The sequence below is a fragment of the Haliotis cracherodii genome, unplaced genomic scaffold, assembly GCF_022045235.1.
Source record: "Haliotis cracherodii isolate W230 unplaced genomic scaffold, xgHalCrac1.p SCAF_1, whole genome shotgun sequence".
NCBI classification, from domain to species: Eukaryota; Metazoa; Mollusca; class Gastropoda; order Lepetellida; family Haliotidae; genus Haliotis; species Haliotis cracherodii.
Window position 1 is genome coordinate 15,805,559 of NW_027266264.1, and position 27,047 is coordinate 15,832,605.

Genomic DNA, 27,047 nt, shown 5'->3' on the forward strand with positions numbered 1-27,047 from the left:
TCTCTTAATAAAATACAACAATGGGCTGACAAATGGGGCTTCTCCCTTAACTCCAAAGATACCCTCTCTCTCTACATATCACTAATTAGATCAAAACTAGACTACGGCTGCGCCATATACAACACCCTGAACAACTCTCTATCTAAAATACTTGACTCAATACAATATCAGGCTCTCAAACTAATTACACGCACCAAACATGGCACCTCCTACACCTCACTTCAGGCCTTAACAGGAGAAATGCCACTAAGTCTACGCAGGGAACAGCTAAGCTTAAATTTCTGGGCCGCGTCCCAATCAAACCCTCTCATCCAAAACTTAATAAACCAAAACATCAGCCCCAAAAACCAAGCTCTAGCTCGTAAACACCCCTTACTTACCCCAATATCCCAAAGAATAACAAACTACCTCAATGAACACCAAATTAAAAATCTTAAACAAAACTGCAAACAATCAAATATCTTCACCCCTAAACTTAAAATACCCAAAATAGACACGACACTAGCTAGCCAAATAAATAAACAAACCGACCCAAACATAGCTAAAACTATCACACTAGCATACATACACGAAAATTGGCCAAATTGGTGTCACGTTTACACGGACGGATCCTCAGATCCGACCTCCAAACACACAGGTTTCGGAGTCCATACCACACAACCAACTAAAACCACACAATCCTTCCGACTCCCAAACAACCAATCAATATTCACGGCAGAACTAATGGGCATGGCCTCAGCCCTCCATAATCAAGAATCCAAAAACCACAAAAAATCCTAATACTTACCGACTCCCTAAGTGGACTGCAAGCCCTCCGAAACAAAAATACCAAAAACCGACCTAAATTAATAAATCAAATATTTAAAAGCTCCAACGACCTAACTAAGGCAGGCAAACAAATAACCTTCTTGTGGATACCCGCCCACGTAGGAATATACGGTAATGAAAACGCCGATAAAGCAGCTAAACTATCCCTCAAAATCCCAGAAATAAGCTTAAACTTACCCATCTCAAAATCAGAAATTAAAAGTGTAAGAATATATTTAATGAAAATCTATTATGTTCCTGAGTTTGCTCAAGAATGAACAAGCCTACACTGAAATTAAGATTCTCCAAGGAAACCAGTTACTGCTGTATGACTAGGCCTAGAAAGAAGGAATACATTATCCTTCAGTTGACCACAGACTTGATTACTTGAAAACGGAGTTTGTAGAAAGTGAGATTGGACTTATGTGTTATCTAGGTGCTGCCTCTAATGGCCTCTAATGGAGTTCCTGACTTTTCATATGTCATGTATTCTTATGTGTGTGTTTTTTATAACTTTGGATTCATGAAATAAATTTCTATATATAAAAACAAAATCGTTTTATTATTTTGCACACAAACTATGTCTGGTGTCTGCTATGGTCAGGAAATGGAACAGATTATACTATACTCCACTGTTCAGCCGATTAACACCTGTGTTACCGCTGACTGCACATGAGCTGAATATTGGGATTTTGAGCTAGCTGGGAACATCATACATACGCATTCAGGGTAAGAATATAGGTCCCATCGACCTCTGATTGTTGTAAGAGATTCATTTTATTTGTTTGTTTTGTTTGTTTGTTGCTTAACGCCGCACACAGCAATATTCCAGCTATAAGACGGCGGTCTGTAAATAATCGAGTCTGGACCAGACAATCCAGTGATTTACAGCATGAACATCGATCCACGAAATAGGGATCGATGACATGCATCAACCAAGTCAGCGAGCCTGACCACCCGATTCCGTTAGTCGCCCTTTACGACAAGCCTAATCGCCTTTCACGGCAAGCATGGGTTGCTGAAGACCTATTCTACCCCGGATCTTCACGGGTCATTTTAAAACTTGTCGGTAAGATACATGTGATTTTATGCGTCCCTTGTTCCGGCTCGTGGTGTAAAACCTAACGCGGGACGCATAAAGCCCCATGTATCCTGAGTGATACTGCTTCAACTTATCCCCCCTTGCCAACTTGCCTTGTTTTGATTTGCCCAATCTGAGCAGAATTTCCGATCTTTTGCATATAAATGTGGATTCCTGCTTGTTGCCTGAATGCCTTGTTGCCAGAGTGTGCCAGCCGAGAAGAGGATATTGTGCTAATCCTCTCATCAATCCATCAACAACTGAAACAATCTCCATGCCAATAACCGTTTGAGTAAATTCCGTTGCCGAATACTAAAGCAAGTGTATCATCCTACTCCAGCCACTTTTTCAGCAGGTACATGTGTTCCATATTTTTTTGTATTGTGCGGTTAGGGCCTAAAGTACAGAATAAATACTGTTTGTCTGAAAGATATACTTGATATACTTGTGTCCATATACACCATATTAAACGTTTAACAAAAGACATGTTGGCAATGCATGTATTTACCATTCAATTAAAACACCTAGACCTACTATTAGCATCGCCAAAGACTCTTGCCGCTTCAGGTGAGAATAATGATAACGGCAAAATGGCTGGGAAATGAGGAAAGCACCACTTCCATACGGGGACACTATCCGCTCATGTTCATGAGCAGATCAGGATTATATGCAGGGGTTTTAGAGATCCCATTATCTTGATTGAATATATCGTACGTGTGTTTTCCAAACATAACTGGAAACAGACATACGATGCATATATATTACAGCAGCCTTGTAAATTATCAACATTTATAGAATTTCTATACTTTTCAAATTGCACTTGCATTCTGGTATACATGAAGAAACTAATGTACCCACGCCACAACCGACAGACGAGGAGAACGAGGTAAGTTTAATTTGCTTGTCCATGTTTACTCAGACTGTGATATGTTCGAATGCTTGTTGAAAATATGTTCGTACTAATGCAGCACTGTTTGGTACAAGGGATGGTTGTATGAACATGTTTGTAAGTAAGGATAAGAATTTATGGATGAACAACTTCTTTATTACAATTAAGAGCGACGTTTCGGTGTAGGTTCTAACACCGTTATCAAGAAAGTGATTACAGAGTCTGACTGACTGATAGAGAAGATTTAACGTGCGCTTTCCGACTGCAGCGTATTTCGCACACGGGCCTGGCCGGACCATTTAGTGTATTCCGAGAAGGGTGAAAGTGGTGTGTGCAACCCAAGAGGGGGTTTTTAGGGGTTGCTTATATTGATTTTTTGAAATTTGGAATAAATGCCGAGGTGGGTGGAGGGGGGAACTAAGGGAGCCGGGTGAGGTGGGTGTTTGTATGTTTATTGGATTGGTAGATTAATTAGTTTTTAGATGCGCTTAATTAGGTCTGTTTTGATTAGGAATACGTCTAGGGCCTTGAAGTTTTCTAGTTTATTTTGAGGGTTTAGTATTGCATCTAGAGTAGGAACCTTATTTAGATTGAGGGTGTTTTTTAGTGTGGTTCTGTGTGTTTGATAGTGGGTGCAGTGGATGAGTGCGTGTTCTGTGGTTTCGGGTTGTTTGCAGTGGGGGCAGTTGCCTGTGGTGTGTCTTTTTAGATTTTTTAGGTGGTTATTTAGGTTCGTGTGTCCTGTTTGGAGTTTTGTAATTAATCTATCAATTTTTTTAGAGGGGTGTAGGATTTTAGGTTTGGCTAGTGGTTTTCTGAGCACTTTTTTGATTTGGCTATTTGAGTTTTGATATTGATTATGCCATTTTGTTGTTATTTTTTGTTTGTTTACACTTTTAATTTTTGATTTTGAGATGGGTAGGTTTAGGCTTATTTCTGGTATTTTGAGAGATAATTTAGCTGCTTTATCGGCGCTTTCGTTACCGTAAATTCCTACGTGGGCGGGGATCCACAAGAAGGTTATTTGTTTACCTGCTTCTGTTAGGTCGTTGGAGCTTTTAAGTATTTGGTTTATTAATTTAGGTCGTTTTTTTGTATTTTTGTTTTGGAGGGCTTGTAGTCCACTAAGGGAGTCAGTGAGAATTAGGATTTTTTTGTTCTTTTTAGATTGTTGGTTATGGAGGGCTGAGGCCATGCCCATAAGTTCGGCCGTGAATATAGATTGGTTGTTAGGGAGTCGGTAAGATTGTGTGGATATAACTGGTTGTGTGGTATGGACTCCGAAGCCTGTGTGGTTGGAGATCGGGTCTGAAGATCCGTCAGTGTATATGTGACACTAATTTGGCCAATTTTCGTGTATGTATGCAAGTGTGGTGGTTTTAGCTATGTTTGGGTCTGTTTGTTTATTTATTTGATTAGCTAGCGTTGTGTCTATTTGGGGTATTTTGAGTTTAGGGGTAAAGATATTTGAGATATTACAGAGTGCAGTAAGCAAGTATACATACACGTAGGAGGCAATGTTTATACAGTAGGGTAGATATACTGGAGTAGCGAAGCCTGCTGTGTACACACAAGGGCAGTGATGATGACCATGGGTGAAGTCAGTGCCATGATACAAAGGATGAAGCCAGTAACGTAAACAACGGGATTATGGCTGATTGGGGTCTTTGATGAGTTGATGGTACTCCAGGGGTATGTAATAGCCTTGGTCACGGTTGATTGAGGGCTGAAGTCTTTTGATATTGATGGCTTCTTGTAGTTTCTTGATCTTGAAGTCTTTGAGGTTGGTGGCGAGGGTTGTGACTCTCTCCCACTGGATGTTGTGGCTTGGGTTGTCACGGATGTGGTCTGATAGAGCTGATTTAGAGTCATCTTTGGAGACTGAGCTTTGATGTTCTTTAATTCGGGTTTTGAGGGGCCTGGATGTTTCTCCTATGTAAGCTTGTCCACAATTGCACGGAATGTGGTACACTGCTCCTGATGGTTCTGGCTTGTGGCTGGATGGTGGTTTCCCTGTGGCTTTAATAGAGTTCTGAATAGTCCGACTTCTTTTGAAGACTACATCAATGTTGGCCTGTTTCTTTAAGAGTCTCTGGATTTTGTGGCTAACTGTTCCAAAGTAGGGGAGGCTGATCACAAAGGGTGCAGACTGTGGACGTGGGGATTTCTGGGATTTCTTGGTGATGGTCTTTATCGTCTGTTGTACTAGTTGCTCAGGATAGCAGTTATGCTGTGTGAATACTTGTTTGAGGTGGCTAAGTTCAGTGGTTAGATGTTGCTTCGTGGAACAGATGCTGTGGGCTCGTCTTGCTAGGGTTGACACAATTCCTTTCTTGACTTGAGGTGGATGGTTGGATGCATAGTGTAAGTATTGATCTGTGTGGGTTGGTTTCCTATAAACAGTGGTCTGGAGTTTGTCGTTTTTATCTTTCTGTACGAGTACATCAAGGAAAGGGAGCTGTCGATTGGTTTCTTCCTCCATGGTGAACTGTATACGTGGGTTTTGGGAATTAAGGTGGTCCATGTTTGTAGGTAATAGATATGGTCAGAGGAAACTACTATCATCTGATCTTGGTGCTCTTCTGGTTAAGAAGACACTTTATTGGCACATATGGTGCTGCTTTATGAGATTTCACTAAGCGTGTGTCTCTAAAGAACGAGGTTTAAAAACGTGTGAAAACACTACTTGAATGTAGCTCACTCATCATCAGTCAAATCACACGTGACTGAGTGAATGAATGTTACAGCAGTCGGCAATACTCCAAGTAGATCAGGACACTTGGTAAATAATCAAGTCTGGACCAGAGAAATCATTTTATTCTCAAACAATAACTCAATATGTGACCTCAGAAACAAAAGCGACCAATGCTTTCCATACTCAAAGTCCATTGTAGGATTCCGACTCCATCACAAGACACTGTGTTATTACACACATATGTCAAGGATCTGAATTTTATTGATTTCAGATTTACATGTATGCGACATAATCATTTCTATAATCTTCAGAAATAAGATTCCATTGTACGATAGCGACTACATCATAAGCATGTGTTTACGAATCACTATCAAATGGTAATTGTACCAGGTGTTCTCGAAAAGCCGGGAGTGGCTCCTGTACCAAACACATGCAAATGCAAATCAAGTATTGTGGAGACACACGGGATTATGGTACAAGTCAATATAGGAATATGCATCAGACATCGCTTTGGTAATGTTTTGGAGTTTTTCTCCACATGTCTGCCAATTACACTTTTTGAAAACTTTGCTGAGGCCTTGAATGTTGTAACCTTCATCAATCAACTGTTGAGCACGAGTTGTATGGCGCTCTTTAAAATCTGTGTGTACCTATGGTACAATCAGAACTTAGAATTGCATCGGACAATATTTTGGTCATTGATGAGCCACATTTGGAAATGTCCTTCGCATGTCTACCATAAAACGTTTTTAAATATGTAACTAAGGCCTTGAAAGTTGTAACACAGGTCAATTAGGAGATAAACCTACTATGATACCTCTTTATTTTAATTTGGAACCTCTACAGTGAAACTCAAATTTCAAAACACAGTAGGTTTATCTCCATTTTACCATAACGACAACAGCGGTTTGAAAACGGTGCTCTCTTGCAACGCATAACAACACCGGTACACAGGTCCGCAATCTTAGAACATTCCGAAAAGTGGTCACAGGTAGTTATATATGAAACAATTATGACTAAAGTTCAAGACTGCAAACACCATAGACTAGAGTAGTTCAAAATAAATGTTTTCCAAAAAGATGTTGGCAAAACACACTCCACCCAAAAGGTCTTAAAATGCTAAGCGAATATATTTCTACAACAAACTTTATGAATTAACATTCTATTATACATTTAACATGTGTAAGTGTTATTAGCTAGTTAGCAATTACCCCTTGTAAACAATAAGAACATCCAAATAAATGTCTTTCCACCCCGAACATGAATGTGACAGAACTTGACCTACATCACAATTACTCACACCTCACAGCTGTCAATGGATGACAATCTTGTGTTTACATTCTCCGTAACTAGTTAAATGAAGCAAGATGACAACCCCAATCTATGATGTGGTTCAACATTAACCTGTAGATTTACTGGGGGCGATCAAGCCTGCTGGTACCAATGGAACTGAGTATGACTAAACAGCCACTTTTTAGCGTGCAGACGAGCCGGACATTTTGACACGAGGTATCTGAATGGTATGACCTGTCAATTTCAAGATTTCTCGGATTCCAAGCCAGAGCGTGAATGAAATGTGAAATATGTGGCCCAGAAATAGTGGTGTTCGTGTATGAATTTCTTAACATTGTGCGTGTTCTGAAATGAATTTCATCAAGTTTGACTTCAATGATGTCGGGACATTTTTTCGTGGCTTTTCGAATGGACGAGTGTTTTCTGAGTAATGGACTTTCAAATTCTCTTCTGCCAAATCCTTATGATGGTGGTTATTATGTTATGTTTTACTTTCATTGTCGGTTGTTTCAATGAGGAAATAGGGGTTAAATTGTTCCGATTCTGGTCACCATAGAACATGTCCCTAACAGTGTCATAAACATTTCATTTGTATGCAAATGATATGCCTTCGTTAAATCTTTTAATGACATCATCGAAGCAGTCAGGGTTGCGGTCTATATCAAACTACTGTATTTTGACGCTATGCCGTCTATTAATTTCGCGAGAGCCATTGACTCGGCGTGTGTTAAAGACCTGGCCGGCATTAGAGACCCAGCGTGTAACAGAGGAACTATGGATACGTTTTTCCTTTCATATGGGGGTGATCGATCGGCAGTCATTTTTTATGGATCGATGTGTAGGCTATCAATATGTTAATACGCTCTTTATCTGAAAAGGCTTAATATTTTTGAAAGAGGTTTCCGTAGCAAAAGGATGAGAATCAAACATTCATCATTGTCATCGTAGAATCAACTTTAGATCAAGTTGGTTCAAGTTGGTTGTTGGTTGCTTGGTTTGTTGTTTAACGCCGCATTCAGCAATAGTCCAGCTATATGACGAGTAAATAATCGAGTCTGGACCAGACAACCCAGTGATTAATATCATGAGCCACGCAACTGGGATCAATGGTATGCATCAACCAAGTCAGCAAGCCTGACCACCTGATCCCTTTAGTTGCTTCTTACGACAAGCATAGCCGCCTTTTACGGCAAGCATGGGTTGCTGAAGACCTATTCTACCACGGATCTTCAAAGGTTTAGATCAAGTCATACTTTTTAGTTTTAATGAGATCCAATGTATAGAGTGATCTGATGTGTTAGCGTTAGATCAAGTCATATGACGCTTACAGATCAGACCACTCTATAATTCCCTACTTAACGACAAAACTATTGTTGAAAAAACTAAAGTAATTAAAAAACAACAATTGAACAATATAAAACAGGTGTCGATGAACAAGGCAATGACAGATTTAATATAGATGACCAACTTGTTTTCGAAACACTTATGTTGATGATAAGATGTCAAACTATAAAAACTTCTCGGAAAGGAAACGAAAGCGAGAACAGAAAGAAAACGACTTACAAAAACATATCGAAAAATTGCAAATCAATCTAGATACCTCAAAGGATATAGAAATCAAAAACGAAATACTAAAGAAACTTAAAGAGGCAAACATTGAACTGGGAGAAATAAATAACATAAAAACAGAAGGAATAATCATGCGATTTGGGGCAGAATGGAGAGAAATGGGCGAAAAGCCAACAAAATACTTCTTATCCTTAGAACAAAAGGAACTATCTGAATAAAATTATAGCTAAGCTAGAAAAAAAGATTGAACATACCATAACTGAAACAAAAGATATCATCAACGAAACCAAGTGATATTACAAACAGTTGTACACGAAACAGGCATGTAGAAACGTAGACCTAGATGATATGTTTAAAGACCTCAATATTCTCAAACTAAGCACACCACAACAATCAGGGCTCGAAGGTGAGTTACAATATTAGAAAGTTTTAACATCTGTGAAAAATATGAAAAATTAAATATGTCCGGGTCCTGGTGGATTAACTGTAGAATTCTACAATTTTTTTCTGGCCAGATCTGCGTGATGAGTTGAACTTGTGTTTCATATGGTCTGAAGTCGACAATGTCTTATATTCCTGTATGGTCGCCTTCAGACTACTCATGGTTTGAGCGACAGTATCTGATTCCCGGACGTTATATTAACTTGCGTTAGCCATGACAATAACAATGGCGTTGTTTAGAATGGGCAATAGCTGAAGTTCCAACCAGTCTATGAACACATCACCTCCTATAATTTCCTTGTGGAAATCACCAGTTTTCTTTTTCGCCTCGAAAACTAGCACACATCCATCAATAAGCCCCATATCGTGGATTGCAGCGTGCAACACAATGACAGGATTACCTTTTCCTGATGGTACCATGGGTGCTTTTCGTCCATCTGCCGATAGCTACATGTAGTCAGTGGAATGATTCATCAAGGTAAATTATCTGGACGCCCTGACTGTGATAGTTAGGAATGGTTCGGAGTTTATGTGACCTCATAGACAGGATGGAATATTTTCCCCTGAAAACTGCTCGGTCATCGCCACGCGCAGTGTATCGAAATCTCATCTCTTGGAGAGCAGTTATAGTTAGTGCAATCCGGGAAACATTAATTGTATCTTTAATTCCTCCCAAATTCTACAAGCCAGGGTTACCTTCTGCCCATAAAGCGTGTACACTATGTTCCTTATCACACTGTATCAAAGCTGTCTAATATCCTTTTACTTCCCAGTTTTGTTTTTGAGACCACCCCTATACCTTTTTTGTTTTATTATCATACCGTAGACTTGATGGTATGTATTGAAAACCACATAGCTTGGGCAGTTCGGTAATTCACCCTATCTAAATAAATAAATGGTTTCCCCCTTTCTCTCTAAAGTGTAAAGAACTTGTATACATTTCCCAGTACAAACTCAATATCGTGTACCATGGTTATGGCTATGCAAGTGTAATGTAACATGCATCATGGGAGTAATGTTGACAAAAAGAATGCAGCGTCATTTTGTCATTTTAGAAGAGGTACATCTAGAATTTTCTCAAAATGATTTTTGTGTGTGTATTAGATGTTTTATGAAGACTGCTTTATTATCATTATAACGGAGTCACGTATGCATATTTCAGACTGTCATCCTTGGGCTTAGAATAAATGCGAACTTCCTGTTTTCGTCCGAATATGTCTCCTGTAAACTTGTCGATAGGACTCCTTGTCACTGAAATACTTCAAACCACAGGTAGGGCGATCGGTAGTTACTCGATATTTCAATAACAACAGTCTGTGACGAATTATATCCCATTTTAACAGGCAAAAAGCAGTTTTCCAGCATTTCCGATAGTACTTTAGATTAATTACTGATATAATGGACTTAACTGAATTCATGGAAATCCCCGGGTTGTTGTTACTTATAGACTTTGAAAAGGCGTTATTTTCATTAGATTGGGTTTTCATCCAAGAAGCTTTGAACGTTTTTAATTTTGAGTCTTCATTTAAGCAGTGGATAAGAACCCTCTATCACGATGTAAAATCTGGTGTTTGAGTTAACGGTTTGCCTCAGATTTTTTTAAAGTAAAAAGAGGATGTAGACATGGTGACCCTTTTTCTCCTTATATATCCTTGTTATGCGCTGCAATTTTGGCAATAATGCTACGCACTGATAAAAATATAAACGGAATTAGGATTGGTGAGATAGAATATCTAATTTCCCAATTCGCAGACGACACATCTCTCATATTAGATGGAACTGAAAATTGTCTCCAAACTATGTGCAAAAGTTGGAATTTAGATTGGTCAAGAAAAATATTTACTTTTCTCGGTATTATTACTCACAAATTTGGCAGAAATGGTGGAAAGACATTACAAAGACAAACTTAAAAGTTAAAAAAACCATCATGACCTCTTGATTAGCATGTGGCCTGACCCCGTTAGGTAGACTTACTGTACTAAAAAGTCTTATTTTACCTAAACTAACCCACCTTTTCTCAACCCTACCTAATCCAAGTGAGAGGTTTATAAAAGAACTCGAAACACTGTGTTTTCGTTTTATATGGAGAAATAAACCAGACAAAATCAGTAGAAATATTATGATGAAACCTTATGTAGAGGGAGGTATAAGGGTGCCTGATATTAAAAATACAATCAATGCTCAAAAGATATCTTGGTTTAAACGTGCCATTCACATCCACACTCTTAACTTATCACTCTTTTGATTAATAATATAACGCCAACACAAATTGAATTCTATATTTAGCAAAAGTTTATAAATGATAGGACCAATGCTTTCTGGAAAGATGTTCTGTGTGCATGGGGAAACTTAATAGAAAAAAACGGAAATTCTACCAAAGAGGTAAAAGATATATTATCACAACCTTCATGGCAAAATACGAATGTAAGAATCGGGAACACTCTGGTATGTTATAAACATTACACGGGAAAAGGTATTAATCTTGTAAATGACTTAATAGACGAGAGCGGAAATTTTCGAGATTTAGACCTCAAACATGTATACGACTGTAAAACACATTTTCTGTAATATTGTAGTTTTATCAAAGCAATAAAACAATATCTAAAGCGTAAGAATATAGCCTTAACATCTAAGTTACATATGCACTTAATACCATATTTACTTGCAAAATTAGTTGAGAGGGGGGATGTAGTGTATTTTATGATATATTAAATAAAGTATCCAACAATATAATACCCCTAAAATACATTCAAAGATGGGGACTAGATCTTGGCCTTAACTTGATGGCAAACCATTAATCGAAGCCCCCACAGAAATAATGTGTCCTAAAAACCTAATGGTTCCAATACAGTATTATTCGTAGAATTATACCAACAAACGAGTTTCTGTACAAAATGGGATTTAAAGAATCATTTCTTAGCAATTTTTGTAAACGAGAAAAACAAACTTTAGGGCACAAATTCTTTGAGTGCAGAATTGTAAAACATATCTGGAACAACCTTACAAAATGGATCAAAGATAAAACTGGAACATAACTAGAATTTTCAAAATTGACAATTTTATTTGGATATCAACAAAAAACGAAATGAATATTATAACTGTAACAAAGCAAAACATATTCAAATCAAACATTTCCGACTCCATTCCAAATTTCCCACACATCAAACAAGAAATAAACGATTCATATTCCATCCATAGAAATATATCGTAGTCACAATGTAAATACACACAGTACATGACATTTTGGTCTCTCTGTCACCACCTATTCGTGTAAACCCAAGAACTTGCACAATCCAACAATATGACACTGGAATAATTTTTGTTTGTTATCATCTATAGATATACTTTGAAACTTGAATGTATTTAAGATTGCGTGTGAACTGTATTCTGTAAACGTATTGCTTGTGTACTCCAAAAAGAAATGAAATCATAATTTTCTTTTTGTATAAAATACAAAGTCACATAACGCTCTTTGAAGTCTTCGTAGAAGAGCTGCTCAATTGTACCTGCTGGAGGATTGTTTGATATAAAGGGAAAAGTTGACTTCATACCTCTTGTCATACAGTCTCGCTGATATTTTTTGTCACTATGAAACTTAATGCATATAGATCTACACATGAAACAGATGAGGCGTTTGGTCGCATTTATTTATAATTCAGTTAAATCAGTGGAAGGAATTGGCTATTTGACCATTAATGAATGACATCAGGTCATCCATATGTCTGAAGCTGAAAACTTCCCGTGTTTTGATTTTGCCAATCAAGTAAAGAGAAACTCTTGAGAAATATGTTCGCTCTGTAACACAGTGGCAACACAATCAACCAAGTCACCGAGTCTGACAGCCCGATCCATTTAGTCGCCTCGTACAAGTACAACAAGCACGGCTTGCTAGAGACCTGTATTCTTAACCGGAATCGCCACGGCTACATGCTTATGATATAGTTGTAATCGTACAATGGACTCTGCTTTTGGCACTGGTTTATAATGATTCTGGAAGGGTTTCGGTGCTATAATTTATTTGCTTAGCTCATTTCTTTGGCCCTTTGATTTACATGTTCTGCTCATTAATCTTGCATTAGCTCCATTTATTTGAAAGAGTATAACACATTCTAATCACGTTAATTTGCTCCACTTTGAGTGAGTCATCATATCCCTCTAATTGCATTAGGAAATTAAATGTGATTAATAAACAGTAAATAAGCAGTCGCAATTCACGCAAGCATCATATGTTAGTACATAATAATATGAGATATTATTCAAATTATGTTAGTTGGAAAAGTATCCATACAAATACAAACGATGTAATTTTTCAGTTACCCGGAAGTTTTTAGAGGTCAGAAAGATTGAATTTCAGCGCTCTATTAGTTGCTGTGATGTTCATCTGTATAATTACTGTGAGTATAGTTATGCATAGGCTTCAGATCACTGTCAACTTGTTTGTCATGCATTTATCAACGCGCATCTCCCATGGACCAGTGAAGATTCCGGGATAGAATAGGTCTTCAGCAACCCATGCTTGCCGTAAAAGGTGACTCTGATTGTCGTAAAAGGCGACTAACGGGATCGGGTGGTCGGGCTCGCTGACTTGGTTAATGCATATCATTGATCCCAATTGCGTGGATCGATGCTCATGTTGTCAATCACTGGATTGTCTGGTCCAGGCTCGATTATTTACAGACCGCCGCCATATAGCTGGAACATTGCTGAGTGCGGCGTTAAACAACCAACCAACCAATCATCATGCACACGCATTCAGGGTAAGAAAACAAGTCCCAGCGACCTCTGCTTGTCGTATAAGGTGACTATGATTGTCGTAAAAGGCGACTAATGGGATCGGGTGGTCAGACTCGATGACTTGGTTGATTGCCTGTCATCGCACATTTATATTGGTATATGTAATTGTTATTTTTTCTGTTTCATCAATTTTATTTATTCAATTTTGCATTTTAACCAAATACGATTCTCTCCTCATCCAAACTGTGGTGTTGAAGTATTAATCGCTGTGGTTGTAGATGTCACGCGGTGGGTATGTCTGTACTTGTGCGGATAATGCGGCAGTTGCCAAAATAGACATGGTAAGGGAATATATTCTTTCGCTTAGTTCTCCAACAACCCACTGTTTGTCGTCAAATGCGCCTAAGTTATTAGTATGGGGCCCCTAGCAACTTAAAAGGCGACTAACGGGATAGGGTGGTCAGGCTCGCTGACTTGGTTGATGCATGTCATCGATCCCAATTGCGTGGATCGATGCTCATGATATTAATCACTGGATTGTCTGGTCCAAACTCTATTATTTACAGACCGCCGTCATATAGCTGGAATATTGCTGGGTGCGGCGTTAAACAACAAACCAACCCCCAGCAACATGTGCTGGTGGATCTGGTGATCAGACTTAGTGATTGCTTGATGGTGTGTCAACGTTCCCCGACGGTGTGGATCTTTGTTCTTAATATCAACCACTGCAATATTTGGTCCAGATTATTCCTGAGGCTGGAGTATTTCCGAGTGCATGATAAAACATGTTGGTTTTTTTTAAATAATTGTACCACATTGGACCTGTGTCCAATGGTCGACGTCGACCGTCACCTGACGTGGTAGAGTTGATGATGGAACGTTTTGGGGCGTTTAGGAACTGGTGGGGTGGGACTGCTTCTGTTTTGCCATGTAAATCAAACACCTTTCTCGTTATTTCCTTTTCTCTCACAATCAATTTTATACATGAACTGTTGCTGACACATCATAATACTTATGTTTTCCGTAATTAAACAAATATGCTATAATAATGAAAATGATTATTATCTGTAGGATATTTACCTCCATGTCACAATGATGGGATCTGATTAGGTCACGTGATCTTGATAAAATACTTTGTCATACCTCCATATCAGAATGATGTCGGTAAGATACATGTGATTTTATGCGTCCCTTGATCCGGCTCGTGGTATAAAACCTAACGCGCGACGCTTAAAACCTCATGTACGCTGAGTGATACTGCTACAACTTTTAATGTATCCCGCCTTGGAGGGAAATAATTTTTATCAGCGGGAGAATAAATCCCTTATACCCCGCCACGAACAAGACAGGCTTCACGCGGGTTTCTGAGAGGCAGAATAAATCCCTTATAACCCGCTTGGAACCAAAAAGCAGCCGGTTTTACCCGAGTCAATGTCACGTGACATAACACAAGTTAACCTCAGCTCAATCGAATTTATTTTAATTCTTTTCCAATGTCATATAAAAAAATGTCGTTAAGATAACTTCGTTGCAGCAGTATCACTCGGGGTACTTATAGTTTCATTCTTCCCGCGTTTGGTTTTGTACCATGAGCCGGAGGTGAATTGTATGCACCCCTTTATAGTGGACTACTTTAAACCGCTTCTCTTGCACTTTGTCTAAATGTCTCGTTAAATATATCAACATTTGAAAACATTAACATATGCGGGTATTTGAAATTGAGGATATAAACGTGACCAAGAAGGGTAACAATTCTTGATGTTAACTGGGGAGCAAACGAACTGGGTTTTTTTAATTTGTCTGTTTAACCATCACTCATTTCTGTCGAACATAATCTGTGGCTGGGTAATTTGTGTAAAACTAAATTGGTTTAATGGACATGAATTTGCAGCCACATGACCCCCAACATGTTTGAAAACATTTGTGCCGAAAAAAGCAAATTGATTGTTTTTCAAAGATACGATGTATCCGATACCCATCAACAGTGGTGTATTATTCGGAAAAAAACATTTCTTTATTTTTAAAAGTTTTAAATCAAATTATATTTTAAAAAGTATGCACCCTCCGACGGTTGACGCAAGAATGTGTGGCCTCAACATGATATCATCTCCCTTTTATACCGCGAGCGCCCATTAATCATTTTTGAAAAGATGGATCTTACTTGTATTCAGCTTCTCTGAGTGGTCAATTAGGTAAGAGAAATTGTTCACACATCAGGGTGTATCAGATCTAACTTTCGGTACTTGACATTTCGGTATCAACATGACATGTATTATTATGATGTTGTAAAAGACACGGAGGTTGCGAGTAACTTATTCAACCTTTAAAACTTGGATTTTCGGTGTGACGATGTGCCTTAAGTGCTCTAGGGGCAATTGATCGGCATTCACTTCGTCTGTTGTACCAAACGTTAAGGGCTGTTAATGTATAGAATCGCACAACATCACGTGTTTCAGGTGTTTGGAGCTTTTGGTCATCTCTGCAATTCCGTAAAAAACGGTACGTTCTTATGTCTCTCTCCCTTTCACGCTCTCCCCCCCCCCCCCCCCCCCCCCCTCTCACGTCTCCTCTCACACTCTCTACCTCTTTCTCTCCCTCTCTCTTTACTATCTCTAAATCTCTCTCCCCCCTCCACTCTCCCTATCAATATCTCCCTCTATCTCGCTCCCTCTCTCCACTCTCCCTCTCAATATCTCCCTCTATCTCGCTCCCTCTCACGCTCCCTCTCCCTCTAACGCCCCCTCTCTCCTCTCTCCCTCCTGCTCTCACAAGCTCTCCTCTCTACCCCTCTCTCACCTCACGATCCCCGTTCTCTCTGTCTCTCTCTACCAATCTATCCTCTCTCTATCTCTCTCCTCTCACTGTCTCTTCTATCCTATATCCTCTCTCTTCCTTCACCACTCTCCCCTCTCACCCCCTCTCTATCTGTCCCTCTCTTCTCTCTCTCTCTCCCTCCCTGTCTCCAATGACTATATATTGACGATTCTGACGATATCTCTCTACTGCAGTACTCTGTGGCAGAAGCAACACTGACTTCTGTTCTCGAAGCCTATCGGGGGTAAGCTCTATACATCGCCATGCATCGTCTTGCTTTCAATATTTGACACATTTCAAGCTATTATAACTTCATTTATAACGACGCCTTTTTCAAAGAATAAAACCAGCATAGAAGGAGAGTCCGACTGACCATAAAAGCTCCACATCCCTTGCTGTAATATGCTAATACATATTGTATTGTGACATTTGCCGGCTTGTGATTGAAGATTAATCTGATGCAGTGATTAAATGTACTATCTGAATACAATCTCATTAAAATCAGATCTTAGTTCACGCTGTCGCTAAACAAAGATCTGAGGACATCCCATTACGGGTCACGTCAGGACGACCTTTCTTCCAACCAATCACAGCGTCGCTTACCAGATCATGAAAGTGACAGACGGAATGTGTCTTCTGATCATGCAACCTCGAAATATTTAACAGCGGGTATTCCGAACGACAGTTACGGGTTTTATTATTATATCCAGACAATCTAGGCCATCTATAAGCCATTCCAGAGTGTTCTTTTTATCAGTTTTAATTTTTTTTAACCGAGAATACGTCAAAATATGTTTCGAAGCGTAGTCGCCAGCTTGAATCCGGTGTCGTAAATCTCGAGAAAGCTGCCTTCTGATTGGCTAATGTCGATTTCTTGTCAGTCATTTCATTGATCGGTCAAAGTTCGCGAGAGCTCGTTCTGACGTGACCCGTGATGGGATGTCCTCAGATCTTTGTTTAGCAGTAGCGAAAACTAAGATCGGATTTTAATGAGATTGTATTTGAATATGGCATATTGGACCGCGCTGTCAAAATTTGAACCTTGTGTTTGTATATAGTACAAGATTCATGTATACCAATGTACGTGTATGAACCCAGAATACACTTAACAATCCAGTGACATATATAACATATAGCACGAAAGGTTGATATGTCATTTGTGTGTTATTTTTTATTTTTACTTGTTTTCAGATGAGGTGAGTAAGCACTGCCTATTTCATAAACCTTTCTGGATGGGATAAAGTAGGCCCTTTGTAAACTCACCTATTTGCGATTCACAAAACCACTTTCGTGAAAACGAAAATTTGAACCAGCAAAACATGACCTGGAATGAAGTAAAATAATATTTATCATATCTGAACATTTTGAGAAACAAGGTAAGTAGGTCACTAGCATTTTGCTTCAGAGCGAGCAGTCTTGTTTACTCGGGGGCAAGGTTAACCAAAACATCAAATAATATGAAAAATGTTTTCAGTAGAAACAATTACCACACCTAAGGCATATTACATCAGGGGAACCTTAAATTGGTTAAATATGTCCCCATTACGCTATTGCCTTCGTAAAATGCGACCAAATTGAGCATTTGGGAATTCCGGGTCAGAATTGGTCACCTGCAGATTATGCTTGCTGTGTGACTTAATGGATCAGGTAACGTGGCTATTTGCAAGCCGTCGTGATATAGACCCGTGACGATCCGGGGTAGAATAGGTCCTCACTCACTCACTCACTCACTCACTAACTTCTTCACAGCCCGCCACTAACCCCACAGCAGCATGAACAGTTGTCCTCCAAATGGTAAGTTTTTTTCTGATTGTTCAATGAAATCCAACTGTAATTCCCTGGAAATGTTGCAATTGTAAATAACTTAAGTTAACCCATGCTAGTCGCGAAAGGGGCGTGATGATCAGGATCTTTGGCTTCGTCGTGTGTCATCTCATCCCGATGTTAATCACTGGATTGTCTGGTACAGACTCCTCCATTTACAGACCGTCGTCATATAGTTGGAATATTGCTCAGTGCCACGTTAAATGGAAACAACACTTAAGTAAACGTATTTATGACCTTCTTTACAGAGTAGGCTTTGGTAGGCAGAGGACTTTATCAGGGGAAATAGAGGATTTATGTAGGACACAGGACTAGTTTAGTGTCACTAAACTGAGCATCTGATGGCTACACAATATAGTTGCCTGGTAAATTGTATCATACCAAAACGAAACACATTAATCGTTAACAACTATAGATTTTCTTGTTTAATAAAATACAGCCTTTGATAAACATTATTATTAATTTAATACCAAATTACATAGTGTAGATTGCCAGTATTCATGCGCTGACTCAGACCCGTGAAGATTCCGGGATAGAATAGGTCTTCAGCAACCCATGCTTGCTGTAAAAGGCGACTATGCTTGTCGTAAAAGGCGACTAAGGGGATCGGGTGGTCATGCTCGCTGGCTTGGTTGATGCATGTAATCGTAACCCAATTGCGTGGATCGATGCAAATGTTGTCAATCATTGGATTGTCTGGTCCATACTCGATTATTTACAGAGCGCCGTCATATAGCTGGAATATTGCTGTGTGCGGCGTTAAACAAAAAAAACAACAAATAAACAAACAAACATTATGTAAATCATTGATAAATTATAGCCCTGTTCGTTTTGTGATTGTGTCACTCTCAACGTAAATAGATTTTTACTGTGGTTGCAGTTGGCAGTTGGGCACACCACATTCTGCAACAGCTTATAAAACCGGAGAAAACAGGTCAGTGTGTTAAGTTGTGTATGTACAGCTGATCATGAGGAAATGTTTTCTTAAAACGGTTCTGTGTTGATAAGAAGAGATTCCCATGTGGCATTCATTGCAAGTGCAGGGGCTACTGCTTAAACCCAACCCCTGTGTTTTGCGACGAGGTTATTGATGAAGATAAATGTTGACTAAGGAACGCTTTGCTACTTGTTTCGATTTGACATAGAAGTTTCTTTCAACATCTCTGATTATCTTCAATTGTTGGTGACTTATAGCAATATGTGTGTACTGACGGCTGAAGAAATACTGAGTGCTATGAAAAAGAGGTTAGTTATGTCTGTAGAATAAAAAGGGGATATTAACAGGATATGCAGTGTATTATATGAATTAGATCCCAAATATATCTGATGTTCTTTTAACTGTAGTAATGTTACTAACGTCTCTGAAATCATGTATGTCATGTACCTCATGGTCCTGTTGAAATCATGTATGTCATGTGCCTCATGATCCTGTTGAAATCATGTATGTCATGTACCTCATGATCCTGTTGAAATCATGTATGTCATGTACCTCATGATCCTGTTGAAATCATGTATGTCATGTGCCTCATGATCCTGTTGGGATCATGTATGTCATGTGCCTCACGATCCTGTTGAAATCATGTATGTCATGTGCCTCATGATCCCGTTGATATCATGTATGTCATGTACCTCATGATCCTGTTGAAATCATGTATGTCATGTACCTCATGATCCTGTTGAAATCATGTATGTCATGTGCCTCATGATCCTGTTAAAATCATGTATGTCATGTGCCTCATGATCCTGTTGAAATCATGTATGTCATGTACCTCATGATCCTGTTGAAATAATGAATATCATGTGCCTCATGATCCTGTTGAAATCATGTATGTCATGTGCCTCATGGTCCTGTTGAAATCATGTATGCCATGTACCTCATGATCCTGTTGAAATCATGTATGCCATGTACCTCATGATCCTGTTGAAATCATGGAACATATCAAACAAGGATTTTGATGGAATGAAATAGTATTTTTAGACAGAAAAAATCATTGTCATATGGTTGCAATGGAGTATGAAGCTTCACTGAGTGAGGGACAAACTGTATGAACGTCGGAGCTTGCGAAGGTCAATAACCTACTATGACATCGTATAAGGCAACTAAAGACGCCATAACTAATGATATATTAAAAATGTATATTTATGTAAACACTCTTCAAAAAAAGAAACGCACAGGTAGATTTTTAGTAAACTTATTGTACCTAATAAAGTCGATATATTTGATTTGATACCATAGATACATATATGAAATTTTGGAGCTCGATAGTCACAAGGTCACAAGGTTACACTGAACTCAGTATCTCCTGTGACCGCCCCGGGCAGCAATCACGGCTCCTCGGCACTGACTGGTAAGTGTACGAATTCTGTCCTGTTGAATTCTGCGCCTTTCTGCTTGTAACGCGTTGGCCAGTTGTGGGAGTGTCTGCGTTGTGTTCTGACGTTGACGTACACGTCGATTGGGTCCATCTCAGAGGTGTTGGATCGGGTTTAGGTTTGGAAATATCTACGGCCAGGGCAAGTCGTTGATGTTGGCATCATGTAGGTAGTCTACCGTGACACGAGCTGTGTGCGGTGTAGTGTTGTCCTGTTGATACAGCTCCCTCTGGCGGTCAATGATTGGAAGAAGGTAAGGTTGAAGAATTTATGTACGATTCATGTAGCGATTTGCTGCGAATTTCCCTGAATCACAACCAAGTCAGATCTCGTGGTGTAGGATATGAACCCCCACACCATGACACTACCGCCACCGAAATTGTCGAATTCCCGTACACAATGCGGGTCAAAACGCTAAACACGTTGTCTTCCATCTCGCCGTTGAAGAAGAAATCGTGATTTATCGCTAAACCACACTCGTCTCCAGTTTCTCAAATCCCATGGCTGTAAGGTATGTCACCAACGCAAGCGTCGCTGTCGATGGATCTGTTGCAAAACGGGGACGAAAACTGGTCTTCTGGGTCGGATTCCAGACTCGTGAAGATGGTTCCTGACAGTCTGGTCCGATATCCTCCTCAAACCAGGGATGTGTCCTGCAGTCTCCGTAGCCGTGGCATAGTGATGACGTAGGTGGAACAGTCGAATGTAGCGATCCTGTGTAGGGGTGGTATCTCTCGGTTGGCCGGTTCTCAGACGGTCTGCAGTGAAATTGAACTTTGTGTATCGGTCACAAAGGCGGCAAATGGTGCTATGGTGGACGTGCAACAGAAGACTGCGATTCCCCTCTTTGGATACGTCCTATGGCGATGTTCCGATCGGTTTCGGTATTTTCGAACTTGAAAAATGTTGACAATTGAAAGACAAATTATTGACTTATGCTTGCGTTTTTATTGCCACTACCACGAGTTACGAATGCCATAACTTGCACGTGCATTTTTCTTTACTGTTTTTCTCCATGACATTTTCTAACAAGTGTGAAAACAATGCCGTTTAAGACATTGCAAATCGACAATGGCTGCATTTTGACGCACCGTTTGTCGAATATCAAGCCACAATTTTCCAATAACATAAATCCAATTATATACCGGTTTTTTTTGTGTAGTTCAATAAACTACACACTACCTGTGCGTTTCTTTTTTTGAAGAGTATATATATATATATTAGCTACACTTTCATTTTATCAGAACATTAGAAGAACACGTGACCAAATGTAATTGCCATGGTACTGACATGAGGATCCAATTGCCGCTTAGAACGTCGTTCTATGTAGTTCTATGTTTAAGGCAATAATGTGACTGTGACTTTTGCATAACCAGTACTCGACTTGCACATGTGTTCTTCTCTTTACAGAATACCCTGCCTCGCCTGAATGACAAGTCTGTCCTATGGACCCTGAAACAAATATATCCAATAAAGCCCATGCAAGGTTATAATAGTGGGCAAGTCTAGGTTGCTGCAGTATATCTCTGAAAATGAAGAGAGTCTCTGGGCTCCTTTATATTGTATTTTTATTAAGTTAATTCAACAACTGTTTTTTTCTGTGAGATATGGTCATTTCAGAGACTAGCTGTTAGTCCACTGAATGGCGAGCATGGTGAATAAAATCATTAGCATTGCACGTTGTAATGGCTGTCTTGTGTGGAGTGGAACTCAACCCAACGTGTGCATGCATTAGGGGCGTTGGAGTAGCCTAGTGGTTAAAGCGTTCGTTCATCACGCTGAAGACCCGGGTGCGATTCCCCACATGGGTACAATGTGTGAAGCCAATTTCTTGTGTCCCCCGCCGTGATATTGCTTGACTATAAAGCGGCGTAAAACCAATCACACTCACTCGCATGCATGACTATACACACGGTACCTATACACATCTAAACTGCTAAACTGCCAGGCAAAAGAAAACTTACACCGTGATTGATGGTGGCTAAAAATGAAACAAGCAAGTAGTCGTTATTCGATGGTGATCTATTTGATACGGGTACCATGGTTGTGTTTGAACCTTAAGTTTGCAGTGTTTCGGCGACTGCTTCCAGCCTAGTAATGTTTTGATCACGTTTGTGGATATCGTTTTGATCAAATACAGTAAACTACGTTTATAACGAACACGCTTATAACGGACAACTAATTTTAGTTCGTTATAACCGTAGTTCCTTATAAGCATATATACAGCATAACGACAGCAAATAGTCGGGACAAAAAAGTAGGTTCGTTATATCCGTCAGTTCGTTATAAGCGTGTTCGTTATAAACGTAGTTTACTGTATTTGATCAAATCAAATTTACAAGTGTATACTTCGTTTGCCAGGCAATTTACATATAAATATGAAAGGATTGACAGAAAGAATGTGTCATTTTCTCATATGTCGAAATAAAGGAGATACGGAAATAAGTTGCATTACCTTTCAGGAACGTCATGGTCACATTCATGTAAATGCCACGAATATCATCCAAAAACTTGACAATCGATCCACTATATCTTGACACAATGAAACGCCATCAACGAAGTCACTGAACCTGACCGCTTGATCCATTTCAGTGATGGCTCTTAAGAATAAGGTTAGGGGACCAATGATAATTGTAACCGAAATATCCACAGGGAATATAACAGTTGGAAATATATATGACTGAAAATATAATGTACCTTCAGTACAATACTGATAAGGGGAGGAGTGAGTGAGTGAGTTTGGTTTTACGTCGCTTTTTATTCCAGCAATATCACGGCGGGGGACACCAGAAATGACTTCACACATTGTACCCATGTCAGGATTCGAACCCGGGTCTTCGGCGTGACGAGCGAACGCTTTAACCACTAGGCTACCCGACCGCCCGATAAGGGGAGGAAGTTACAGCAGTAGTAAATAGAACATTATATTCGTGTTCATGTCATACTATGTTTACGACGCCCGTGCCTAAACACACTCGTCTCGTAAATAGTATGAAATGAACACTCATATAATATCCTCTATATATGGTCTCTGATTGTAGCGAGTGTCAACGTTGAAGCGTTATGACGTTAACTGCTTCATTGTTGATAACGTCACAAATTATGCTTCAGTATGTTGAAAAAAGAAGATATATTTCCTTCCACCAAAAGTTCATTGCTACAATGTGTTTTTTTTAAAAGAAACAATCACGCTCATAGTTTTAAATAAATAGAGGCTACTTCATGCTTTTTGTCGAATACGATTTATATTTCGTCGAGTGAAGCCTCAAACCCCATATTGTTGTTTTGTTTTACATATTTTAAATTGAATTTTAGTCAGATCTTTCAACTACGAGAACGACGATGATATTTCTCGCGTCGTGACCTGCTCACATACGACCTGTCGCTTTTACTACGATGAAGTAAATAGTTCACTCAATTTATACTCATTTCAAATTGTCAAAGAAAACAAAATACAAATGTGAATCAAAAACATTTATTCAAATTGGCATTTTATCAATTTCTTAATTTATTATTGTATACAACTCATTGTCCCAACAATGTTTCGCACTAACGTCAATGCGTAGGAATACATAATAATCCATAGTCAGCTGATAGTGTTCAGAGAAAATCCAAAATCTTTTTTCAAATTTATTTCACAATACCATTTATATTTTAATATATATATCTATATATTTCATACTTATGTATATAATAAAAAGAGGCTATTTCATGCTTTTTGTCGAATACGATTTATATTTCGTCGAGTGAAGCCTCAAACCCCATATTGTTTCGAGATCAAAGATCGAGAAACAATATGGGGTTTGAGGCTTCACGAGACGAAATATAAATCGTATTCGACAAAAAAGCATGAAGTAGTCCATTCATTATATACATCTCCAATTTTTACATATTTTAAATTGAAATTTAGTCAGATCTTTCAACTACGAGAACGACGATGATATTTCTCGCGTCGTGACCTGCTCACATACGACCTGTCGCTTTTACTACGATGAAGTAAATAGTTCACTCAATTTATTCTCATTTCAAATTGTCAAAGAAAACAAAATACAAATGTGAATCAAAAACATTTATTCAAATTGGCATTTTATCAATTTCTTAATTTATTATTGTATACAACTCATTGTCCCAACAATGTTTCGCACTAACGTCAATGCGTAGGAATACATAATAATCCATAGTCAGCTGATAGTTTTCAGAGAAAAACAACGTCGCACACTCGCTTCGCTTCGAAAGTTTGAACTTTTGTCAACAAAGTCAACAGCGTAAAAGGATATAACAAACACTGAATATGAACGTGAAAAGGTAAGTCCAAACATATTTTGTTGTCAATATTTCATGACGAATATTATTTATGCCATATTTTCAAGATGATCTTGTCATTCTATTGCAAGCATGGTCTTTTCGGTGGTAACTCGTCTTCACATGTGTTTGATGTTGTCGCATTTGCAGTGTGTTTTTCGGAGGACATTGATACATTGAACATGTCAGGTGATAGACATATGTTAACATTTCCGTTATTGTATTTCCAGACAACAAGCTTGTCAGAAAATGTTGATTCTGAAGGCGGTTGGACACAGATTGCATCGCAAATCCACCCTGCATTGGTGCCGAGTCCGGATTTCGATCAGCTGTTGTGACTGTGCTGCTGGCGGTGTTACTGTTTGACAGAATGCGAGATATTCCCTTCTGCTTTTCAGTATTCATACTTGAGTAATTAGTGGCCTGAAATTTGGAAAACAAAATAATTCAAAATAACGTTTTATCCATATTTTGAAAGATGAATGAATGATATTTGTATTTCTCTTAAGAATATTTTATTATTTATTTGGTATTTCATTACCTTAATGTCTTAAAACAACAAGTTTATAGGATGAGGCCAATAGAATTTTCAAATGTTTATTTTTTTAACCGATATATGTTCTCATAATATTCAAAATACCAACAAAATGAATTTAACTAACTTATACAAACATATTTTAACCATTGATATTAAAAAAGGAAACTAAATTTGTTATTGTCCCCAGACTTATTAAATAAATGTAAAATTAAAGTATATTTTCACTTCAGTGGAATACAAACCTTCAAAATTTATTTCTAAATATGTTATTTGCCATATAATTTTATTGTTTTAATAAATGTAGTATAAATATTTCATAAATTCATTTTTTTGTTTACAGCTGTTATCTCACCAGATATCTGAATGATGTCATTGGGAGAAACGCCGCTGTCTGTTAACTTCTGGACCAGGTGTTTCCTCATACTGAAAAAAAACCCAAATGATTCAGGTATATTCAATATCATGCCATTTATTTGATATTTCTTACCTAATTTATTTTGACTTACTTTATGGCTGATTGGCATTGTATTTCCCAATATTATGCTAAAGTGTTTATCCAAAACTAATATAGATATTGAATATTTACCTGTATGGTGTCAATCTTTTGTCATCAGCTATGTCAGCACCTTCTGTCATAGCCTCCATAATTCCATATAGCTTGTTGACACCTAGTGGGGCATTTTTGTACCAGTATGACTGTTCCTTCCTGTTGTTATTAACTGCTAGAAAAAATGAACTGTCTGGTGTACAAGAGGCTGGTGGTCGTCTTTGTCTGTACAATTTATATGCATTGACAGGGCATCTTTCCAGGTCTTCTGGTGTTGCATAGGCTCTTGGTTTTATTTGCCGTATATTTTTAGGATTATCCCCAGGTCTTGTTTTTGTTTGTCGCTCACTTATAAAGATAAGATACTCGGATCCATCATCATCATTTCTAATGTCAATGTCTCCCCATTGTAAATTTCTGGTTTCCTTTCCGGTTCTCATGCCGAAGTTCAGACAACAAATCATCCACATGGTGTGAAGGAGGCTGTGTGGGTTATCACTTCCGAGGGTCTTGGCATCGTACATGGCATCAATATCCATATCTGACAGCTCTTCAGCAGCCTTGGGTTTGTTGCCTTTACCCATTGATTTAAGTTCTTTTTGTTTGCATTTGAGTGTTTCTCTAGATCTTGCAAATGTGATATCGGAAATGATGTTAAATGTAGAACCCATTTGTTTCAAGTATCTTTGTAGGGAAGATTGGTAGCTTTTTAGACTGACTGGTTCATATTCTGATCCATCATTCTTTTTTACTGACAGAAAAAATCTTGACAAATAGGAATCTAAAGACACTGCATCGATTTCTTCAATTTTTCTAGTTTCCCCCTTAACCATCACTAGGTACTCACTGATAATTCTAATGTCTCTATCTGTCTGCTTTCTTGTGTTTTCATTTTCCAGATCTCGAAGAAACCTTGAAACATCATCATCACTGATCGATTGATACTTTTTATCACCAAGTATGCTGTAATTTATTGCAGATAATAAATTATCCACATCATCTCTCTCTATGTTGTCGCTCATTTTGGCTAGCAGACGATCCAAGGGAGGTAATCATGAAATTATGTCCCTTTGTATCAAGGGGAAGTAACTCGAGATGAAAGTAGTTTCGGTTCAAACCTTATATTTTCACTTGCATGCA

At 38.6% G+C, this 27,047-nt stretch overlaps 1 long non-coding RNA gene and 1 pseudogene across 2 annotated transcripts in view; both read right to left on the bottom strand.

The window, feature by feature from the left end:
• LOC139473568 (uncharacterized) overlaps positions 1-27,047 on the bottom strand; it is a 481,685-nt gene that overhangs the window by 105,126 nt on the left and 349,512 nt on the right. The gene's annotated exons all lie outside the window — the stretch shown is intronic.
• Positions 24,905-26,578, bottom strand: LOC139460734 (uncharacterized protein KIAA1958-like; annotated as a pseudogene).